Consider the following 23,998-nt stretch of genomic DNA (forward strand, 5'->3'; position numbering starts at 1 on the left):
TTATTTTCCATCCCTCCCACCCCCCACCCCCCCACCGCCAAATACCTGTTTTTGTGAAAACGATTGACTTTTTAAATGTACCACTAGTCAATTGCATGACTACAAAGTGATTAACTTTTCCATTATTTATTCTTGTCAAAAGTGTTTGCTTCTTGTTGGGTGCCAAGTATTATATATTTTTTTTCTGTCAGATAATATGAAAGATACTTTGATAAAGGTTTAATTTTTTGTGAAAAGCGCCAAAACACAAAAGTTCAGAGATTATGCAGTTAAAAATAATAACTGAATTTACACGCAAAAAAAATCTTAGTTGAGCTCTATTTTGTATTCTTGTTCAAATGTGGCCTAGAACTATCAGTTTCAAAGGTTCTCTCTATATGTACATGGTCGTGAAATAACTGGTTGCTTTAGTGCTGACATTCTTAGTTTGTAAAAAGGACAATGTCAAAAATATAAACTATAGTGTTCCTGGAAGTTTTCTGTAGCTAGCCAGTCATTGGACATCAAAGGGAAACTCAGCAGAAACAAATAAGATAAATTAATAAGTTGAAGTTTCATCATCCCAGGTTATAAATGACTTGCTTCTATAACTTAGTTACTGTATAAGACATATTCCATTGCTCTAGAAAAGACAGATATGCATTTTAAAAATTAGTATGTTTATTAGTGGATTGGTCCGACTATGGGGACAGAGTCTTGTGTGGAAATGATGGGTTGCTGTGTTGGGCCAAAATGAGCAAGAATAAATAAAACAGTTTATTTGTAAGTGGGGCTGATCCCTCTTGCTCATGCATTAGTGTCTGGCTACAGGAGGGTAGTAATTTATTGATGCAGATGGCTATGTAAAGTGCATGCAATTTGTGAGGGGGCTTGACCCTTGACTGATGGGCCATATGTTGTAAAGCCCTAGGGATGTCATTTGCCTCAGCTCTCTTCTTCCTCTCTCTGTCTCTGCACCTACGGTCCTTGTTCAGTCACCACATATTGAACTATGGACTTACTAACTCCCCCAATAAATCTCCACCTAATGGCTCACAAAGGCCATAACTTAACCCTTTCTACACAATGGAGCACATTATTTTGCATCATGATCACACTTGGTGAAATCAAAGATAAATATTATATGACCTGCATAGATTATGAGAGCAAGTTGTTGTGAAATGCCATTCCCTGCTGGGTATTCACTGTATCTGGATGTAGTAGCATTGCTTTGAGCTTGCTGAATTATATCATTATTCTGCCATGTTATAATTACAGCTTACTGTTATAACATAATTCTTAAATACTGTTAATATACCACACTAGAGAAGCAGTTAGTGTTTTTTAATTAGCTTCTTTTGTTCTGGGTCTTCTTTTTTTCTAATAAAATATGGAAGCTATGCTCCATGAAAAATGCATATATTTTAATTACCACAAAGAAGTGAGTTTTTCAAAAATATGAGGGCATTTGTATGAAATAATGGGAAAAAATACAGAGTATGTTTTAAATACTTAGTGTACTCCAGTTTTTCAACAGAGTCAATGCCAACAGAAAGAAATCACACCATGAAACTATTAATTCCCAGCCTCAGCACTGGGGTCTTCTAGTAGGTTCTGATTTCTGAGGCCTATATGCTACCTGGGGATGGGGAAGAGGGGAACACAGTGACACTAAGGCTATAAAAAGTTCCTGCATATATCTATTGTGTTAGTATAGTTTTTACCCATAAGAGATTAAAACTGAAGAAATACTGTTCAGTGGCATGCGTGTTAACACAGTTTGCCTAATTCTCGGAAAGCTAGCCCATGCCCATCACTTGGAGAAGGGAAAGAAAATGATCTCCCTTAGAATTCTGAGAAAACATGACACAGGCAACATGCATACATTCTTTGCTAATCCAGAGTCTAATGTGGCACTCTCATATTCACTTTATTTGTCCTCTTTTGGGCACAGCTCTTGACAGATTTGACAACACCGAAAAGAGGGCAGAGACGTGCAGGAAGAATCAAAGGACCTATGTATCTTTGGCTGGATCCCTAGGTTTCCCCAGGGGATTGCCCATCTTTTTGTTTTTAATTTAATTTTTGGCTGTGCCATGTGGGCACGTGGGAGCTGAGTACTCCAACCACAGGTCGAACCCACGCCTTCTGAATTGGACTGCCACGGAAGTCCACATTGCACTTCTTTAGAAACAGTAGTACAAAATAGGTATATATGGCTATATGTTGTGCTTATAATGATAGGTTTCTCCTGAAACATTTCATCTTCTTGGTAGCTTGCTACTACACTGTTCATGGTGTGTGCATAATGTGTTTAAATAATAGCTGTATCACATTATAGATAGGTATATAATGTTTTCATGTTACCATTTGGTTTCATTTCCCTCATTAGTATGAAAAGAAAGTTTTCATATTTCCTCTTCTAACTAATGAATGGTGTGCTTACACAACAGTGAAAAATCCAAATCTCAAAGCCAACTAAAAGACAGATGAGAGGGAAGTTGACTTAACCTACACCACATGAAAATTTTTCATTTTTGTGTCACGGGTCTTTATCAACATGGACAAGTGATACAGAAAAAATATTAAAATATACAGAAAAGAAGTCATTGTTATCTGTCCTAAACCCAGTAGACTTAGTGCTTACAGTGCAGCCAGAAAGCAAATCAGCATAAATAAACCATGCGTCTACGATTGAATTTCAATAACTTAAACATAAATCCTTTATACTTTCATACATCATTTTTCCACATGGGTTTTTCTTTTGGATTTGGGCATTCCTAGCATTCATTTAAAATTCATTTGCAAGTCCCAAGTATATGGAGTGCCTAGAAACCTCTAATAAACAATCCCCTTTGAGGTTATTGTTCCATAATTTAAGGAATTCTAATGAAAACATGGTTGGCAAGGTTTTTCTAAGATAGAGGGCCAATATGCCTCTAAAAGGGACCAGCATTTTGAAGCATAAATCACCAACTTTCCTACATGTAGCAACGCACAAGGGATGAGCATCTAAAAATATATATTCCTGAGATTAATAGCAAGCAAGAGTGAATCAGTGATACTCTTTTTCTTATGAACCAGAAAAAGTCTTGAGAGTTTTCAGAAAGTGTGTTGGCAGAAGTGCTTTTCTCTGTCCTGGTGTGATTTCTCCTCGATTATAATATGGCAGCCAGAATTCATTGTGTGTTTTAAAAATAAATGAAAACTATATTGCAAATTATTTCAATTTTAGTTTTTAAGAGTCCTCTAATTAAAATTTAAACATAGCAACACATGGGACATGAAACATCTCAAAATACAAAATTATGGTTTAAGTTGAATGTCAAGCTTTTTAAAAAAGTTGAACGTGCCAATTAGAGTTGGTGCAAATGAAGATTAAGAACATAGTTACTTCTTACTTGCATGTCTCCTATCATGTCTTTTCCTAGTTTTTTACTTAGGTAAATAATGTAGCTGTAAGAAGTTTGTGCTCCTTGGAAACAACCAACAGACTAATCTTCTCTTTAAAAACATTCTAGAATGCTCAAATCAATACCATTTTTTAAAATTAAACTTTCTTGGCTCAGATCAAAAAGACCTGTGGCTCTTTATTAACTTCCTGTTTATGTTGGCTCCACAGTGCCAAGTAATCTTGCTGTCGTCAGAGAGACATACTGCCGTATTTTGATAGCATCATGCTGCTAAGTCGTTTCAGTCATGTCCGACTCTGTGCTACCCCACAGATGGCAGCCCGCCAGGCTCAGCCATCCGTGGGATTCTCCAGGCAAGAACACCAGAGTGGGGTGCCATTTCCTTCTCCAATGCATGAAAGTGAAAAGTGAAAGTGAAGTCGCTCAGTCATGTCTGATGCTTAGTGACCCCATGGACTGCAGCCTACCAGGCTCCTCCGTCCATGGGATTTTCCAAGCAAGAGTACTGGAGTGAGGTGCCATTGCCTTCTCCGTGATAGCATCATATTTGATATGAAAACTGAGTCAATTCTTCCCTATGTATATACATTTAGAAAAATAGTTTGTTCTTAGAATTGTGTGGATACCTGATATTACATTGAGTTATAACATTGAACATATTTGTGAAATCCCCAGTATTGAATTTAGTGGTTCAAAATATTATGAGCATGCAAATAAGAATCCCTAATCATTGATGTTTGAAATTTGCTGCTGTATATTTACTAGTAGGATAAGAATTACACAAAAGATATGAGGATAACTACTTATGACTGAAAAGGATATTTAATGAAAATTTAGTTTGCTTTCTTTTTTTAAAATAGAGCTTCTATAAGTCAGAGAAGGAGAACTATCATATGACATCCCTTATATGTGGAAGCTAAAAAGATACAAATGAACTTACAAAACAGAAAGGGACTCACAGACTTAAAAAACCAACTTATGGTTGCTGGAGGGGAGGAGTAGTAAGGGAGTTTGGAAGGGTCAAGTACACACTGCTATATTCAAAGTGGGTAACCAACAAGGGCCTGTTTGTAGAGCACATGGAACTTTACGCAATGTTATATGCCAGCCTGAATAGGAAGGGATTTCAGGCAGAATGGATACATGTATTGTATGAATGAGTCCCTTTGCAGTTCACTCGAAACTACCATAACATTGTTAATTGGCTATACTCCAATACAAAAGAAAAAGTTTCAAGTTTGAAAACAAAAACAAGACCATGAGATCTAAACTAGAGCTTACATATCATAGTTGAAGGTGATAAAGATATTTATTTTGTGCTTATAAAATAAATAAGCAAATTTCTTACATAAAGTAAGAAATATCATTTTTATTAAGTTTTAAAAAAAGGCTTTTTTCAATTTATTTTTTGGCTGTGCTGGGTCTTTGTTGTGACTTGCAGGCTCTCTAGTTGTGGTGAACAGGCTTACTTGCCCCACGGCATATGGGATCTTAGTTCCCTGATCAAACCCACGTCCCTTGCATTGGAAAGTGGATTCTTAACCACTGGGCCACCCGGGAAGTCCAGAAGTAGTAGTTTATCAGTGTACATGTAGGACTACATTTTCAGTCTTCAGAAATTTCTCATTCTTTGTAGGCTGCTGCTGCTGCTAAGTCGCTTCAGTCATGTCCAACTGTTTTGTGACCCCATGAACTATAGCCCGCCAGGCTCCTCTGTGTATGGGATTCTTCAGCCAAGAATACTGCAGTGAGTTGCCACGCTCTTCTGCAGGGGATTTTCCCAACCCAGAGACCAACCTGCATCTCTTGCGGCTCATGTACTGCAGGTGGATTCTTTATCACCGAGTCACCAGGGAAGCCCATTCTCTGTATGCCTTATGGCAATTATTTTATATCTTATATTTAATAAATACAATAAAACAACTAATATTTATTAAGGACCTACCCAGTGTTAGGTGTTGAAAATGTAACATTGAACAAGATTACCTCCTCTGCCTATAAAACCTTTCAATATAAACCTATAATGATAACTCCATGAATATTTCAGTGTTTCTCTACTAATTCCTAAAAATCATTCTGTAGCTGGAGGCATTTTAGAAGCAGGGGGAAAGTTGCTGATAAATTATAATGGAAAGGTGTAATCCATTTTGGAGGATGTCATGTTTACTTTATGGTATTTATTTTATGTTAAAACAGCATGATCCACGCACAGAAGTGGATGTGTCTAACATTAAGCTGAAGAGTATTTAGAAATAATAGCTGCAAGGTGAGGAAACATGAGGATTGAGGGAGGAAATAAACATACTCTGTGATTAGATCCTCTGCAGTGTACTATTATTATCTGCAAGTCTTTTGCTACAAAATCACATCAGTAATATTTTAGTGACATTTATTTTGTCCCTGTACAAAAGATAATAAGGTAGAAGAAAACAGAATCACAGGTGGAAAAACAAAACAAAACAAAACTAAGTGCTCCTCAGACGTGCCCTGCACATCATTGACTGTTGGTTTCTGTATGTGTGCTCAGTTCTCTTATGTCTGATTCTTTATGACCCTATGGACTGTAGCCCACCAGGATCCTCTGTCCTTGGAATTTTCCAGGCAAGAATACTGGAGTCGGTTGCCATTTCCTTCTCTATGGGATCGTCCTGATCCAGTGGTCGAACCCATGTCTCTTGCATCTCCTCCACTGGCAGGCAGATTCTTTACGACTGTGCCACTTGGAAGCCTTTGGAGTGCCCTAAATTGCATATTAACAGAAAGCTACTGTGTAGCAACATTAAATGCCCTCGTGAGCCCTGACTTTACCTTTTCCATGTGGTTCATCATTGCAGGAATTTTTCCTTATGGTGAACCAACAGCCTTTTCCTCTTCTGAACAAGTTCTTACAGCAGTAAGGGTTGAGTGCTATTTTTAGCATGCCTCTGTATGTGGTGGAGAATGGCTCCTTTCCTGCTCTAAGACACTTCTCTGCAGAGTGTAGAAGGAAGTACTTAATTTTCAGCTTTTTATTTGGTTTAGTAACATTGCAAACACAGTGCAGGTGGCTGTAATTTTACACCATGTGAGTGAAAATGTTCTTTTTCTTTCTCTCTCAATCTGTTTGTTTTGCCATTTTAAACCCAAATATGTGAGAATTAGAGCAACTGATTTTTCAAACTGATGAACTAGTTTGAAAGACTCTTTGAAGAGGAATCTAAGCTTTCTATAATCAAAATGTAAAATTGTTGCAAATGGGGAAAGATGTATAAATTTAGGGCTCAAGTTAATATAAACGTAGCAGCAGCATCCACTGGTCACTCTGTTGCAACTTCATCTTTATCATTAGTTATAGCAGTTTCATTACTGTAACTGCACCTTATCTTTGTGAAAACCTTTCACAGTGATTGATGAAATAATGTCCTGTTTCTTGGTAACTTTCAAATCAGAGACCTTTCTTCTAGAGTAGAAGGTGTCTGTAAATGGCTTTGTCAGACAGACTCAAGCATGAATAATCTTGTTGAAGTATGAGACATAACAACCCAAGTGAAGTCGCTCAGCCGTGTCCGACTCTTTGTGACCCCGTGGACTGTAGCCCACCAGGCTCCTCCATCCATGGAATTCTCCAGGCAAGAATACTGGAGTGGGTTGCCATTTCCTTCTCCAGGGGATCGTCCCGACCTAGGGATCGAACTCGGCTCTCCCACGTTGCAGGCAGACACTTTACCCTTTGAGCCACCAGGTCGTGACTAAATAATTTTAGTCTTTTTGACTAAAAAACTATTAATAATTATGTAAAATTATGTAAAGTTGTAAATAATCTTCTTCATAATCTGAATAAGATTCACAAATCTGAGTCCTAGATACAGAAAAATGAAAGAAATCTAGCAATTTTACCAGGCTGTTACCAAAATGCCTTATGTGTATTTATAGCAAGTAGTAAAATTTCCTCTTGACTAGTTGACTGGTATCTTCTTTTTTACAATTCCTATTCTCATCAAGACTTTTCTCTTTGTTTCTAATGTGCCCTAATGATGTTTTTATCTAGTTCTATTTAAGTCTTGTTTGAAATGTTCAAATATTTTCATGCCTTAATTTCTGTTGTGATTTGGTGTGACAGTTCTTTTTTAATCTTCAGTTTGGCCATAAAAGGTACTTTTTATAGGTCACGATACTTGTTTTTCTTCCTAAATGTATATAAGCACGCACTGGAAAATTTTTAAATCGTATTTGATAAGAAGCAAAATAAATGACATTTTTGTTAAAAAATAACCATAGGTCATGAGGTATTGAGGAAGAATATCAATTCTTTATAAAAATAACTGTTAGGAAGCAAAAACAGTAAATAAAATGATTTAATTATTGAATGTACACAATGTATCAATATCTTGGTGCTATATAAAATGAAATTTCACCAACTATTATGCAGTAGTGGTTAGGATTTATCCTTCCACTCTAAACAACTAGAAAACCAGACAGAAATAAACAAACAGTGGTTTTTCAAGTATTGACTAGCAAGCGGTTCAAGGCAGTGATGTCTGAGAAAGGGGAAACAAGAAGCATGGGCCTTTTCGTTATTCTAGCTTTCTTCTAAAGGCACTTTCCATGCTACCATGTAAGGGCTTCCCAGGTGGCACTAGTGGTAAAGAACTTGCTTGCCAATGCAGGACACATAAGAGACTTGGATTAGATCCCTGGGTTGGGAAGATCCCCTGGAGGAGGGCATGGCAACCCACTCCAGTATTCTTGCCTGGAGAATCCCATGAATAGAGAAGCCTGGCAGGCTATAGTCCATAGGGTCACAAAGAGTCAGACACAGCTGAAATGACTTAGCATGCATGAGTGTAAAGGGGGATTCCACACAGAGCCTGGTCATCCTTTCACTGAGATGTAAAACAGAGAGATCACACAGTTTATAGAGTAGCTATATCTAGAATGTGAAGGGTAAAGTAATAAAGAAGCTCTTTGAGAGAAAGAAGGAGAGACTGCAGAGAAGTCCCCTAAAATCTTTGGCTGAGTTTTGATCAATTTATAAAGAAACTACCCAATGACGGAAATCTTGCCATCCATGCAGACTTGAAAAGTGTTTATGTTCCTATCAATGAATGGATGGAATCCTCAGACACGTGTACCCTTAGTAGTGGGTATGAGTTAGACTTACACTCACACTGTCCTGAAGTTGTCCTAACAGAGGTTAGAAGCAAAATTCAAAAAGAGTCAACTGATTCCCTCCAACTTAAATGTACTCTGCAACAAAATCTAACATTATTTAGAAGAATACAATGAACATTTAGCAAGAAATTATATAAAGTTCACAATTGGCATCATTCAATCAAAAATTACATAGCATAAAAGGGCAGGCACATCTTATCCATATCCAGAATAAGTGTCAACTGTTAGAAGAAATCCTAGACATTGCAGAGGTAATATAACTAGCAGACAGTGAAGCAGAAACAGTTATAAATAGATTCCATATGCTCTGGAAAGTAAAGAAAGCATGATGAGGAGAGACATGGAAAATATAAAAGGTTACATGTTTTAGATGAAAAATATGATGTCTAAAATTAAAATGATTGTTTCCATAGTTTTGCCTTTTCCCGAATGTCATATAGTTGGAGTCGTGTAGTGTATAGCCTTTTCAGATGGGCTTCTTTCACTTTGTGATGTGCATTTAAGGTTCATCAATGTCTTTTTATTCTTTGATATATCACTTCATTTTTAGTGCTGAATAAATGTTTGGCTGTTTATCTTTTCACCTATCGAAGTATATCTTTGTTACTTCAAGTTTGGGCAATTATGAATAAAGTTGCTGTAAAGATTCATGTGTAGGTTTTTTGTATGAACCTGTTTTCAGTTCGAGTGTATACCAAGGATTGTGATTGCTGAATTATATGGTAAGAGTGAGTTAATTTTATCAACATCACCAACCTGTCCTCCAGAGTAGCTGTACCATTTTGTATTCCCACCAGCAGTGAATGAGAGTTCCTGCTGCTCTAACCCCTTTGTTAGCATTTGATGTTGTCTGTGTTCCAGAGTTTAATCATTCTAATACACGTGTCGTGTTACAACTTATTTTAATTGTTGTTGTTTAATTTGTTTAATTGTTGTTTAATTTAATCTCAACACGATTTGAGATGCCACTGATGTGAAATGACACCTTTTAAATGATTTATTTATTTGAAGTTGTTGATTTACAATATTATAATTAGTTTCAGGTGTGTAGCATAATGATTCGGTATTTTTACAGATTATATTTCATTTAAATAATGACTCTGTTTCCCTGTGCTAGACAATGTAGCCTTGTTGCTTATCTATTTTTGCTTGATAATTTGAATCTCTTAATCCCTTCCCCCTAATTTGCCTCTCTCCCCTTTTCTCTTCCCATATGACATCCTGGAAAAGGTAAAACTGTAGAGAGAGTAGAAAAAACAGTGATTGCTGGATGCTAGGGGAGGGCAAGGGATGAATAAATGGATCACGGGGGGTTTTTATGGCAGTGAAAATGCTTTGTATGATACAGTTACAATGAATGGGCTTCCCAAGTGGCATAGTGGTAAAGATGCAGGCCAGTGCAGGAGACATAGGACGTGGGTTGGTCCCTAGGTTGAGACGATCTCTTGGAGTAGGAAATGGTAACTCACTCCAGTATTCTTGTCTGGAGAATTTCATGGACAGAAGAGCCTGGCAGGCTATAGTGCATGATGTTGCACAGAGTTGGACATGACTGAGCACACATACATATCGCAATTATAAGGGCTACATCTCATTATATATTAATTAATATCCATAGAACTTACAGTGAGAGTGAACCACAGTGAAAACTGTGGACTTAAATGATGCTAATTGGCCAATGTAAAGTTCATCAGTTTTAACAAATGCCTCACACTGGAGGAGGATATTGAATGTGAGAGGCTGTGCATGTGTGGGAATAGGGGGTGTATCAGAAATCTGTACGTTACTCTCAGTTTTGCGGTTAATCTAAAATTGCTCTGAAAAATAAAGTCTTAAATAAATAATAAATAAGTTGAAAATAAAAAATAAGTTGAAAACTCGAACAATAAAAAATAAAATGAAAAATATACTGAATGGGATTGAGAGCAAAAAGGAGTCAGCCATTAAAAAGAATATATTTGAATCAGTTCTAATGAGGTGGATGAAACTGGAGCCTATTATACAGAGTGAAGTAAGCCAGAAAGAAAAACACCAATACAGTATACTAATGCATATATATGGAATTTAGAAAGATGGTAACAATAACCCTGTGTATGAGACAGCAAAAGAGACACTGATGTATAGAACAATCTTTTGGACTCTGTGGGAGAGGGAGAGGGTGGGATGATTTGGGAAAATGGCATTGAAATATATATAATATCATATATGAAATGAGTCGCCAGTCCAGGTTCGATGCACGATGCTGGATGCTTGGGGCTGGTGCACTGGGATGACCCAGAGGGATGGTATGGGGAGGGAGGAGGGAGGAGGGTTCAGGATGGGGAACACATGTATACCTGTGGCAGATTCATTTTGATATATGGCAAAACCAATACAATATTGTAAAGTTAAATAAAATTAAAAAAAAAAGGAGACAATCCGGAACACCTATAAAATGAAGTTATTTAGAACTAATAAGCACAGAAAGAAAAAAATAATGGCAAAAATGAACAATGCATCACTTATTAGTGGAGTGATACCAAGAAATTTTGCATATATTTACTTAGAGTACCAGAAGTACAGAAGAGAAAAAAAAAGATGGGATAAATCTTTGAGAAAAGAGTAGCTGGAAATTTTTCTAATGTAATGGAAACTGATCTGAGAGATTGAAGGGATCTCAGCAAACCTAAAGGAGAATAGGATTAAGGAAAAGCATGTTATGGCAAATCATAATCAAATTGTTGAAAACTACCCTTATGGCAGAAAGTGAAGAAGAACTAAAGAGCCTCTTGAAGAAAGTCAAAGAGGAGAGTGAAAAAGTTGTCTTAAAGCTCAACATTCAGAAAACAAAGATCATGGCATCTGGTCCTATCACTTCATGGCAAATAGATGGGGAAACAGTGGAAAGAGTGGCTGACTTTATTTTTGGGGGGCTCTAAAATCACTCCAGATGGTGACCACAGCCATGAAATTAAAAGATGCTTACTCCTTGGAAGGAAAGTTATGACCAACCTAGACAGCATATTAAAAAGCAGAGACATTGCTTTGCCAACAATGGTCGGTCTAGTCAAAGCTATGGTTTTCCCAGTGATCATGTATCGATTTGAGAGTTGGACTACAAAGAAAGCTGAGCACTGAAGAATTGATGCTTTTGAAGTGTGGTGTTGGAGAAGACCCTTGAGAGTCCTATGGACTGCAAGGAGATCCAACCAGTCCATCCTAAAGGAGATCAGTCCTGGGTGTTCATTGGAAGGACTGATGTTGAAGCTGAAACTCCAATACTTTGGCCACCTGATGCAAAGAGCTGGCTCATTTGAAAAGACCCTGATGCTGGGAAAATTTGAGGGCAGGAGGAGAAGGGGATGACAGAGGATGAGATGGTTGGATGCCATCACCGACTCAATGGACATGAGTTTAGGTAAACTCCGGGAGTTGGTGATGGACATGGAGGCCTGGGGTGCTGTGGTTCATGGGGTCACAAAGAGTTGGACATGACTGAGTGACTGAACTGAACTGAATGTTAAAAAAAATCATAAATGAGGTTAGAAATAAATACTCAATATTTTAAAAGGAACAAAGATTATAATGAGAGGAAATTCTTTGCAGAAAGTATGTAACTGTAGAATGACTTCTTGAAATTACTGAAAGAAACAAAACAAGCACCTAAGAATTCTTTACCCAGTCAATGTTAGAAAAAGGCAAAGATGGAGAAATAACATATCTCAGTTCCAGTCAATAGTAACAACAAAAAAAAAGCTACAGTAACAAAGACTGCTGATAGACATAAGGACAAATGGAATAGAATAGAGTCCAGACATAAATCCACATATATATGAGCAGTTGATTTTTTCGTGGTATGGGAAGGTAATTCTACGTAGTATAGTCTTGCAACAAATAATGCTGCAGTATGCAAATAAAAATTAGCTAAAAATATCAAAAGAAACTTTACCATTACCAGGTCTCTTATATAAGTATTAAGTCAATATCGATCCTACAGTAACTGAAAGTGCTTAATACTATAACACTTCTAAAATAAACAGGAAAAAAATCAAGTAACCTTGGAGTAAATAAAGATTTCTCATAAACCATTATTAAAAAGAAGAAAGATAGGTTAGAATTCATCAAAATTAAAAACTTTTGCTTTTCAAAAGACCATTTTAAAAGCATATTTCTAATAAGGACTTATAGAATATGTAAAAAGCACATCTCAGTAAGAATAGGTGCAACTTAAATTTTTTAAAATTATTTTGAATAGGCACCTCACCAGTGAACTTACATTCATGGCAAATAAGCACATGGAAAAGTGCTCATTTTTATTACAGGATGTGCAAACTAAACCACAATGAGATATGCTCCAGACACACTAAATTAGCTAAAATTAAAGAGACTGACAATATCAAATGTTGTTGAGAATTTGGAGCAACTGGAACTCTCATAGATTTTTGCAAAGGCAAATGGCAAAGTTTGGAAATTTGTCAGTTTCTCATAAAGCTAAGTGCACACTTTCCATATGATTCAACATTTCAATTCCTAGATATTTACTCATGACAAATGATGATATATGTCTGCACAAACACTTGTTCATGAATGTTGTAATAATACCTTAATAGTCATAGTGAACAGCTGGAAATAACCCAAATATCCATAAATTGGTGAATAAATTTGCAAATTTTGTTCTATGCATACAGCGGGTTATAACATCAATAAAAAGAATGGTTTACTAGCACAAATGAAGAATTCTTAAAAACATACTAGTTTAGAGAAGCCTGATTCAAACAATTATCTGCTTCATGGTTTGATTTATATAAATTTTTGAAAAGGTAAGACTGCATGATGGAAGCTGATAATCATTTCAGCAGTGGGTTTAGGGGAAGAGAATAACTGCAAAGATCAGAGGGAATTTTGGGCTGTTATAGAAATATTCTGTATCACATCATGAGTTTGGTAGTAATTATATGACTATCATATATTTCAAGAACCATCCAATTCTTTATTAAAACTGGTTAATCTTCTTACATAAAATTATATCCAAAAAAGTTTTAAAATTATGAGTTCACTTTGGTGTAAATCTCATCTAAATAATTTTACATTTTTTCTGATGTTTTCCATAAATTAAAGTTATACTGAGTTTATTAATAAAGTTATTATTAAGATCACTTATAGCCTTAATAAAATCCTAGCTTTGTTTGGTTTGACTTTACTTCTGGTTTCTTTTTAAACATTTGGGTAGGATAAATTGAAGTATAAATGTTTAGCCAAAAGTAAACACCTTTTTCTAAGAAACATTTATCACACAAGTGCATGTAAAATACATTTCATATCCAAATTTGCATATAAAGTGTTGTGGGAAATTTAGGAAGCATATGGTCTGTCTTTTTCTTCTTTTTTTCTTTTTTATTGTCTAAGAAGCACTAAAGCCAAATAACTTGGCAGGGTTTTCTGTAGATTTAGTCTTTTAAATGGCTTTTTATTTTCTGGCAGATGGGCTGTGTTAACCAACTATTAAAATTACACTTGTATATATTGGTAGAATGTTTTATATTGACTCATGAAAATAAAATTTTTAGAATTGTCATTTAAAACTAGCAAAACCTTTCTGTCACAAGGTTGAGAAACAATTGTACCTGTCACTTTCTTTGTTACTTTGAAATATGTTACAGCATGGATGGCTACCTAATGAATATTCTATGATTTAGGTTTGTTTTAATGTTTTAAAATATTCTCCATCTTTAAAAACAAAAGAAATAACAGGCTAGGAGTTGAAATAGATGAGGAGAATAAATTTCATGATGTGGCATCTTCTCTAAATTGTTTTGGGAAAATAAATGTGTTTAAGCATTATCATATACTTTTTAATGAGTACTTTTCCCCCTCCATTAACAGTTTTAAAATCATTACTTATAGTGTGGTATGCTGCTGCTGCTAAGTTGCTTCAGTCGTGTCCGACTCCGTGCGACCCCATAGACGGCAGCCCACCAGGCTCCCCCATCCCTGGGATTCTCCAGGCAAGAACACTGGAGTGGGTTGCCATTTCCTTCTCCAGTGCATGAAAGTGGAAAGTGAAAGTGAAGTCGCTCAGTCGTGTCTGACTCTTAGCGACCCCATGGACCGCAGCCTACCAGGCTCCTCCACCCATGGAATTTTCCAGGCAAGAGTACTGGAGTGGGGTGCCATTGCCTTCCCCCATAGTGTGGTATACAATATGACAAAAATATATATTTTAAAATTTTTCTTAATTTGGCTCTAGAAACATGAGAAGTGATGTGGTATTTGGAAAGGCTGTTTTAAAATCCCCTTTGTTTTTTGGGAATTTTAAACGATCATTTTCTAAATGATCACATCTAATTGTTTTTCCCTTGTTTGCGGTGCTATCGAAATACTCTGTGAGTTGACAAACATGCTTATGTGCTAGTTATCCGTTATATAATTTAGGTTGATTTTACAGTCTCTGGGGAGATTGCAAAAATTTCTAAACATACTAGCAAAATTTCTAAACATGGTGTTCCCTGGTGGCTCAGATGGTAAAGAATCCGCCTGCAACACAGGAGACCTGGGTTCAGTCCCTGGGTTGGGAAGGTCCCCTGGAGGAGGACATGGCCACCCACTCCAGTATTCTTGCCTGGAGAATCCCCATGGACAGAGGAGCCTGATGGGCTACAGTCCATGGGGTCACAAAGAACTGGATGTATCTGAGCGACTAAGACAACACATCCCCATGAAATTTTAATACTACAGGTAAAAACTATATTTGTTTATGTACTATCTGTCTGCGCTTCTATATATAAAAAGTACATTTGCACTCCACTCTGGAATGAGAAAATATTTGCCCCTTTGGGGTTGATACCTCTTTCCCCACTCCATTCAGAATGCATGCTTTGTCAGTATAAGGAGATACCTATAGTCAAGACATATTCTCATGCATAGGGATCTTTTTTTAATATTCTAAAACGTCAGTAATTATACCACTCAGAAGAATGCACGATTGGAAGATAAGAGAATAAAATTTTCCCTTTATTTAACAAAGAGTTTAGATGTTGGTTCTTATCACTGACATATTTAGGGTTTATATTTGTTCCCTAAATGAAGGGCCATGTAAACCTGTGGAAAAAGCCATGATAACAGATTGAGGTTGTCTGTCATGATCAACTCCAGTATCTCCTGTAGACTTTAACTATATTAATGGTGATACGAGTATCCTATGTCCAACTCTAGGCTTCTGAGTACTGCTATATATAACTAATGTCACTTCAAAATCCTTTAAATAGATGTGTATTCAGGGATTATATCCTGAGCCGAAGGATAGTTTTACTCGGAAATAAATATAATAAAAACATAAATACTAATTTTATAAATTAGAATAATTTATATAAGTGGATACATGGCTGACTTGAATTTATGAATTATTATTACATATAAAAGTACTTACTAGAAGCCAGATACAGTGCTATAAACTTTATATACATTTTCTAATTTTATCCTCAAAATAAACCTATAGAGTCTATATTTGTATTATCCCTATTTTCTTGATAAGTAAAGTAATATCCAAACTGTATTTTTAAAACTGGTTTTAATAGCTAATGTTACTGATGATTATAATGAGAGATTGTATAAATAAGAATTGATCAATTTGTTTTACTCTTTTTTTCTTTTCTTTCTATCTTCCCATTTGTGGAGATATTAGCAATAAGTATAAAAGCTAAAAAGCCACTGGGGTAAAAAAGACAGAAAGAAATGTGGCTTAATCTCAGAACTTCTGAATTGGCAGTTTTTAAGCTATAATTGTCATAATCGTAATAACAGCTGGTATTAGTTAATTATTAACTAAATCATCATCACACATACAGCAGCACTTTTACTGAAGAGGAGGCAAAAGTTCAGAGACCCTAATCATATTCCTTAGACTGCAGACCCCAATATTTTAAATGATTCTCCTGATTATTTGTTGGTGTGAGAGGTGTGAAGGATAATTAAATAGTGTTCTATGAAAACTGAAAATGTCTTACACACATAAGTTACCACAATATAAAGTGAGTGGAGTGTTTCATTTATATTTTAAATGCTTAAATTTTCAGAACTTTATATATTTCTGAATATAATTGCCCTAAAAAAATTTAATTCTTTTGGGTTTAATAAAATGTACATTTCATTTGAAATTTTTCAGTAACTTAATGACAGCATTGCTTATGTCGGAAACATTATGCAAATGATTGCAGTGAAGCCTATGAGTTTAGTTAGGCTCAAGAAAAAGTTTGTAATTAACAAATTAGCATTTGAAAAAGACATTTTGAATATGCATAGTAGAAAATTCTACTTAACTTGTGGGGTGTGTTCATAATGATTACTTCAGAATTCATGCATATGCATTTTTAACATGCAAATAGTCAAAACCTTAGTGGACCTGTCCAGATCTGAGTAATTTTTTCTTTTTTTCAGTTAAATGACTAACGTAAGTAAGGCAAAACGAATAACACATATTAACATTTGGAATCTTCTTTTCGATGTAGTATTTTCTTAAACATTAAGAACACAGAGTTAAATACTTTCTACTTATTATGACTTCAATGTGGATGAAAATAACACCATTAAGAAAAAAATTCTGTATCTGCCTTTTCCTATGAAGTATACGCTGTGCTATGCATTACAGTATTGTGGTTAGGCCTTAATTTGTTTTGTATGTTTAATCGTACTTTGGGGGGTTGTTTGAAGTTTGGTGTCACACTCACACAGACATTCAATTATTAATGAAGAGTGACAGACCACTGAGATTAAAGAAAACTATCCTGTGTATTTGCTTCAAATAATGTACATATATTTGCCTCCATATAGTGTAAGCAGAATAAAGCAAAGTATTACTCTATGTAGTTTTTTTCTTCCTCTATTAACAGACTGTGTTAATTCTTGTTTAACCATTATATATAATCTCAAATCTTTAAGCATTGAATATTGTTCTTCAGTACAAAGTGTCTGTCTTGCTCACTTTTCCTGAGATATTTCATTCTTGTCTTGTTTCTATACTATTTCTTATGTTTCCCATAAATGCGTGATTATTATACTTTTCTCTGCCATCACCCACATATTTTGGCAAACAAATCTTCTGCTGTAAAACCTTACGCAGCTTGCTTGGGCCACAGTGATATTTTCTATTGCTGAATTCATACAATATTTATGGTTCATTTATTACATTCCCAACAAATTGGTGGTGGCTGTTGTTGAGTCGCGAAATTGTATGCGACTCTTTTGCTACCCAATGGACCATAGTCCACCAGGCTCCTCTGTCCATAAAATTTTCAAGGCACAAATATTGGCATGGGTTGCCATTTCTATCTCCATTTATAGCTAATTTAAATCCATATTTGATAAATATGTGAATGCTTTATCTTTCCAACTAGAGAAATCAGGTCTTTTATTAGTTTGGTTAACCCTGTAAAATCCAGTAAGCAGCTAAGGACTGATTTGACTTGGCTTATTGAAACGTAACGTACTTTCTTCTAATAAACTCTTTAACTGTTAAGTTCATTATCATCTTATAATTAAAAGGAACGATCAAACTTACAGAACTATAAAGTGACTGAAATACTTTTTCCCATACTAGTTTTGGTTATAACCCAATACTAGAAAATAAGATAATTTGAAGCTGTCACATGAAATTCCTGCCAACAATGTGATGCTATGCATTTTAGATTCCTTCATTTTCTTTGTTTGTCATGACTCTTCCTTTTTCAGTGCATTGCTCCTGTGTCTAGTGCCAGCCTTTTGTGCACTGATCACATTAAACCAATCAAAGTAACTAAGAAACAAAATGAAGGCATGCCTAACATTAGCCCCCCCAAACTAGGCAAGTGACAACTAAGTAGAACAGAAACATAAGAGGTATTCTAGTTTTAGGAAACAGAATATGCAGTGTCATGAAACAATAAACATCTCTGGAGAAATCAAGTGGAATGTAAAGCTATATGTATTATCAGGTGTCAGGTTAGGTAGAATGTTTTGAGTGAGTGAGTGATAGTCGCTCAGTCGTGTCCAACTCTTTATGACCCTATGGACTAGCCTGCCAGACTCCTCTGTCCATGGAATTCTCCAGGAAATAATACTGGAGTGGATTGCCATTTCCTTCTCCAGGAGATCTTCCTGACCCAGGGATCAAACACATGTCTCCTGCATTGCAGGCAGATTCTTTACCATATGAGCCACCAGGGATGCTTACTATTAAAAGGCATTTCTATGTATTAGACATTTCCAAGTACAAAGGATGTTACGGGTTGTGCTTATACTTCCCCATGTAACCTATTCAAAAGAGCAGCCATTCAATGGTTCAGTATCAGTCCTAGCAGAAGATGCTTGCAATTGTTCATTTTCCTTATGAGCAGGACTCAGTTGACAGTGGATTAGTCCCAAACCAGCACTTGGTGGCTTGAACTATCCAGGCTGTATTTGCCGTTTAGGCTGATTCCCTGAGAAAATGTCAATCTTTCTTTCTTCTGTTAAATCCCACACCTTAACTTTTTAAAAAATTGTATTTTCACAAAAACAAAAGAGCAAAAGTTTTTCTTATAAACAGTTTAGTGCAGATTTTTTCCAACTGCGGTTTAGCAGGTCTGCAGCTAGACAATAACTCCTCTAAGTCTCTATGTTAAGATTCTATGTGAATGCTCAGTCCTTCCATCGTATCTGACTTTTTGTAACCCCATGGATTGTGGCCTGCCAGATTCCTCTGTGTAAGAGATTTTCCAGGTAAGAATGCTGAAGTGGGTTGCTCTTTCCTTCTCAGAGGATCTTCCTGACCCAGGAATCAAACCCTTGTCTCCTACTTGGCAGGCACATTCTTTACCACTGACCCTGGGAAGCCTATCATATTAACTTTCCATTAAATACAGTTAAGAATAAAGAAAAAAGTATTAGAAATATCTTTAGAAGTATACATATTTTGCAAGCTATTATAGTCAACTATTAGAGTTCTTTATATTTCTGCTGATTTTTCCTCCTTTTATGACTGATTTTTAAACAACTGAACTAAAACATGAAAACAGTTTTTATATGATTTTTGGGAGTGTATAGACTGTAATATGGGCTTCCCTGGTGGCTCAGTCAGTAAAGAATCTGCCTGCAATGCAGGAGACTGGTGTTTGATCCCTAGGTCAGGAAGATATCCTGGATAAGGATATGGCTACCGACTCCAGTATTCTTGCCTGGAAAATCCCATGGATAGAGGTGCCTGGTGGGCTATAGTCTACGGGGTTGCAAGAGTCAGACACAACTTCGTGACAAAATCACCATGACTACATAGACTATAATATGGTTGGTGAATGATAACTAACTGGTGTGGATGAAATTTAACTAAGTGGTCAGAATGACAAGACTTATTCCATGGGCCACATCCTTAAGAGATTCTACTCTTTGGTCTTAAATATTTACCATGCTTCCACAATTATTACTATAAAAATAGAATAGATCTTAATGATTCTCCCGGTAAACTAGAAACACTAACTTTGTATTAAAGGTAAATAGAAACAGATGTGATACATACAAAGTTACCTACAACCATTTGTACCTTATAAAATGTAAGTTTATTGTCAGATAAATGAATTCTCGATGCACTTAGCAAAACACTGTAAGTATATCTACACAGATAAGGTCATAAACTCTCATAAATACATTTTATTATAACTATAATTTATTCTGAATCATTAAGCTCAGAGTTAATATGATAATCGGAAAATTGGGAGTCTAATAAAATAATTTATAAATCGGCCATTAAAGTATTATTTAACTAGAGTGAAGGGTTTACTAGCGTATGAATAAAAGTATATATTAAATGAAACAGTAAATATAAAATTTTGGAATTTTTCATTAAACAAATGATATTCACGAAAAAAGCTTTCTGCTTTTTTAAGTTGCTTTTGTAAACTTGTGAATCTAAGTGACAATCTAACAGATTAAAATATTTTCTTTAAACTTTTTAAAAGCATTATTAATAAACCTCTGCTAGATGTTAAATTTTTCATCCATCCTGAAAACCATTGGCAAGTTTATTTGGTCTATATCTGGAACAACCAGACAAAAACATGTATAATATATGTATCTAAAAGGGAAATGAAAATGCATGGAAATATCTAATTGTGTATACTGTGAAGCTGGAAAATTAAAGATGATAACCCCTTTTTACCATTCAGCCGAGTGTGAAAGAGCAAAAGAGATTCAAAACTTCATTAATTGCTCTCACACAACATCACAGGCCACCTGCACTGGAGAGAATTTCCATTGGAGCAGATGGATTGCTGAATGCAGTATCAAAGATTTGCAGAATATTTGTTTTAAAAATAAACTGGATTCTAAGACAAGGACAAGCAAATCATACAATTTACAAAGATGACAGAGATTTCATTACTGGGACTCTTTAAAAATATGAGGAAGGGCACATTTTTATCTCTAAATTGAAAACACGCAAACCAACCACTCTTTAAAAATGGTAAAAGTCACATCTTTAAATTAAAGATGACAATATGCTCATGCATTTTAATTTTGCTGTATTCATTTGGGGCTATTGAACCTACCTGACTGGTTTCCTTTACTAACTCCTAGATCATTGAAACCCAGGCTTTGCCTACACCGCATAATGTCATGTTTTTACAACTCTGATTATTCAAGTCCCTGAATAAAGATTGTTCCGTATGTAAAGTGAAAGAGGAAATCTGAAGGTTAACTTTTTGTTGAGGAAACTCATTTTCACTTGCCATTTGATTCTGTCTTGACTCCACTTAACACTGCTAAGTCTGAGCTCCCCACTGTGGAATCACTATTAATATGAATCTAGCTAACTTATGCTTCTGAGTTCAGCTATATTATGCTTTTGACACATATTTTAATTTTTATATCTTGTAAATGTTTCTACAACTTCACTCATGAATTAAGTTTTACTTAGAATTTGCATTTATGGTATTTTCAAGCATTCTGTGAACATTGATATCCTGAGTCAGCAAGCTACAGCCAGTGGGCTGAATTTGACCCAATACCTGTTTTTGGAAATAAGGTCTGATTGTGGCACAGCCATGCCCATTAATTTTCTTACTGTCTATGGCTGTTTTTGTGCTGTGATTGTAAAGGAGAGTAGTCATAACAGATACCATATTGTCCACAACATCTAAAGTATTTATTATCTAGCTCTTTATGGGAGAAGTTTATGAACCCAGATACACTGGCACACTGTTTTGGCTTCAGGCAAGTTTTCTTACCTCACTGGGCTTTAGTTTCCTTATCTGTAAAATAAAGATAAAGATGGTACCTACTTAAGTGGCTTTTATGATGATTAAATGGAATAATATAAGCTTTTAGGAAAAGGCCTGACCCATAGTGTCAGCAATAGCATCATATTTTCTAAGGAATAATGCTAGTTCATGGAAGCTGAGAAATAGACTTTAAACTATATTATTGTAGTTTTTCCACTTTCTCTATTTAAATAGGGGAATTTGGGGGACCTGAAACTATCATAAAATTGTTAATTGACTATTCCGCAATACAAAACAAAAAGTTCAAAATAAATAATGGAGGCTGACTTTGAGAGTGGAAGCTCTGAGTGCGAGTGACTACTCCTCTGGGAAGTCCAATTAACTCCTTACTTGCTCTTTAAATAAGACTTTCAGTAATGTAAACTCTCTAATCTGTACTTCCTTATCTGTAAAATAATAGTAATAATATAATAATCATGTCTTCTAATAGATTATTGGTTTATTGTAAAGGGCAAATGAAATAAGAAAAATGTAGCAGTGTAAATTGTAAGGAACAGTACAAATCAAAGGTCTTGAAGCCGAATTAACCTTACCATGCTTCCTTGCCTTGCACCTTGGGAAGTGATTATTTGTAATTATTTAGCCAAAGAGTTCAAGATTAACCTTTTTTGTGTCAAAGGTTGCCACATGCATCAACACGGATGCATCTTACAGACGTAACAAGGGAAAGAACCCGGGTCCAGAAAAGCAGGCCTGATATAATCATCTTTGGGCTTCCCGGTGGTGCCTGCAGTGAAGAACCTGCCTGCCCATGCAGGAGTCCTAAGAGGCTCAGGTTCGAGACCTAAGAGGCTTGGGTCCGATCCTTGAGTCAGGAAGATCCCCTGGAGGAGGCATGACAACCCACCGTTACTATTGCCTGGAGAATCCCATGGACAGAGAAGCTTGGCGGGCTACAGTCCATAGGGTCACACAGAGTCGGACATGACTGAAGCGACTTCTCACTCATGCACGCATAATCCTGTTTAGTTAAAGTTCCACAACTAGCAAAGTTAATCTTTGGTGATGGAAAAGAACATTGGTTACGTTTCTGGTGTGTGCATGTGGGGAAAAGGTCTTCTGGGAGGCTGAGCATGTTGTAGGTACTTTCCTATAGGTACAGTTTACATGTATATGTTCCCTTTGTATATCTTTATTCACATGAGTGATTAAAATTTGTGAACTTAACTGTAGGTATATTTATAATTAAGTTTAAAAATAACTGTTGGAAAAATAAAAGAAAAAGAAAGGAGAGAAAAAGAGAGAAACCGAGTAAGTACAACCACTAGTCCTGCTTTCAGAATTAAAAAAAACTAAATCTTCTGCCATCCAAGTATCCATGTTATTCCTACACTTACACACTCAAGTGCATCTTTCTCTCCACAGCCACACAGAGTCCACTAACTGACGTGCATACACACACACACACATGCACACTCCCCTCTGTAATCAAATGGGACTCAGCTTTGGGCAACGTTGTCTCCATATGGTTCTTCAAATATGTGAGTTTTGACAGAATTTCCCTTTTATTTTTCTTTCTCTATAAATCCTACAATGTTCAGTTTTACCTGAAGTCTTTTCTTAACTACTTAAGGCATCATGACCTTTATGAGGCTCATAGATCACTTTTGTTCCATATTAAACACTCATTGTGCTATTTTCCAAACTTTTGTTTTAATTTCATTTTTATGTACGTATTATTCATTTTCCCAAAATATAATATGTGTTCCATGAAGACAAGACAAAAGATCTTAAACTGAATCCTGTGTTTATAGTGGAAGTCAAATATATTTTAAAATTAGACTTTATTTTTTAAAAGAAAATGCTTTATTAGTACAAAACCAAAAAATATAAAAGCTGTTGAAGGAAATGGAGTCTCTTGATCATGCTAAGCCAGAAGCATCCCATTCCTTTCTCCGAAGTAACAAATGTGGCAGCTTTTCTTGTACGAATTTCCATTAATGCATGTGAATGTTCTGTGCATATTCATATGCTTTTGTGGCTTATGGTAGTTTGCTGTACATATTATACTGTGTTTCATTAAGTGAATCATATATCTTAAGGTCTTCCATTTTTATAAATAAAGTGAATTAAAATACTGAAAGAAGTTATGAAAGTGTAGAAATATGAAATTATGGGGCAGTGCCATTTTTTAACTATATAACTTTGCAAATACTATAAAATTGCCTTTTTGACATCATGGATATAGACTAT

General features: G+C 35.7%; 1 protein-coding gene across 17 annotated transcripts in view; it reads left to right on the forward strand.

Annotated features, from left to right (window-relative positions):
- The window catches only part of ROBO2 (roundabout guidance receptor 2), a 1,473,778-nt gene that overhangs the window by 1,055,716 nt on the left and 394,064 nt on the right, over positions 1–23,998 (forward strand). The gene's annotated exons all lie outside the window — the stretch shown is intronic.

This window comes from Bos indicus, chromosome 1 (assembly GCF_029378745.1).
Source record: "Bos indicus isolate NIAB-ARS_2022 breed Sahiwal x Tharparkar chromosome 1, NIAB-ARS_B.indTharparkar_mat_pri_1.0, whole genome shotgun sequence".
Taxonomy (NCBI): domain Eukaryota; kingdom Metazoa; phylum Chordata; class Mammalia; order Artiodactyla; family Bovidae; genus Bos; species Bos indicus.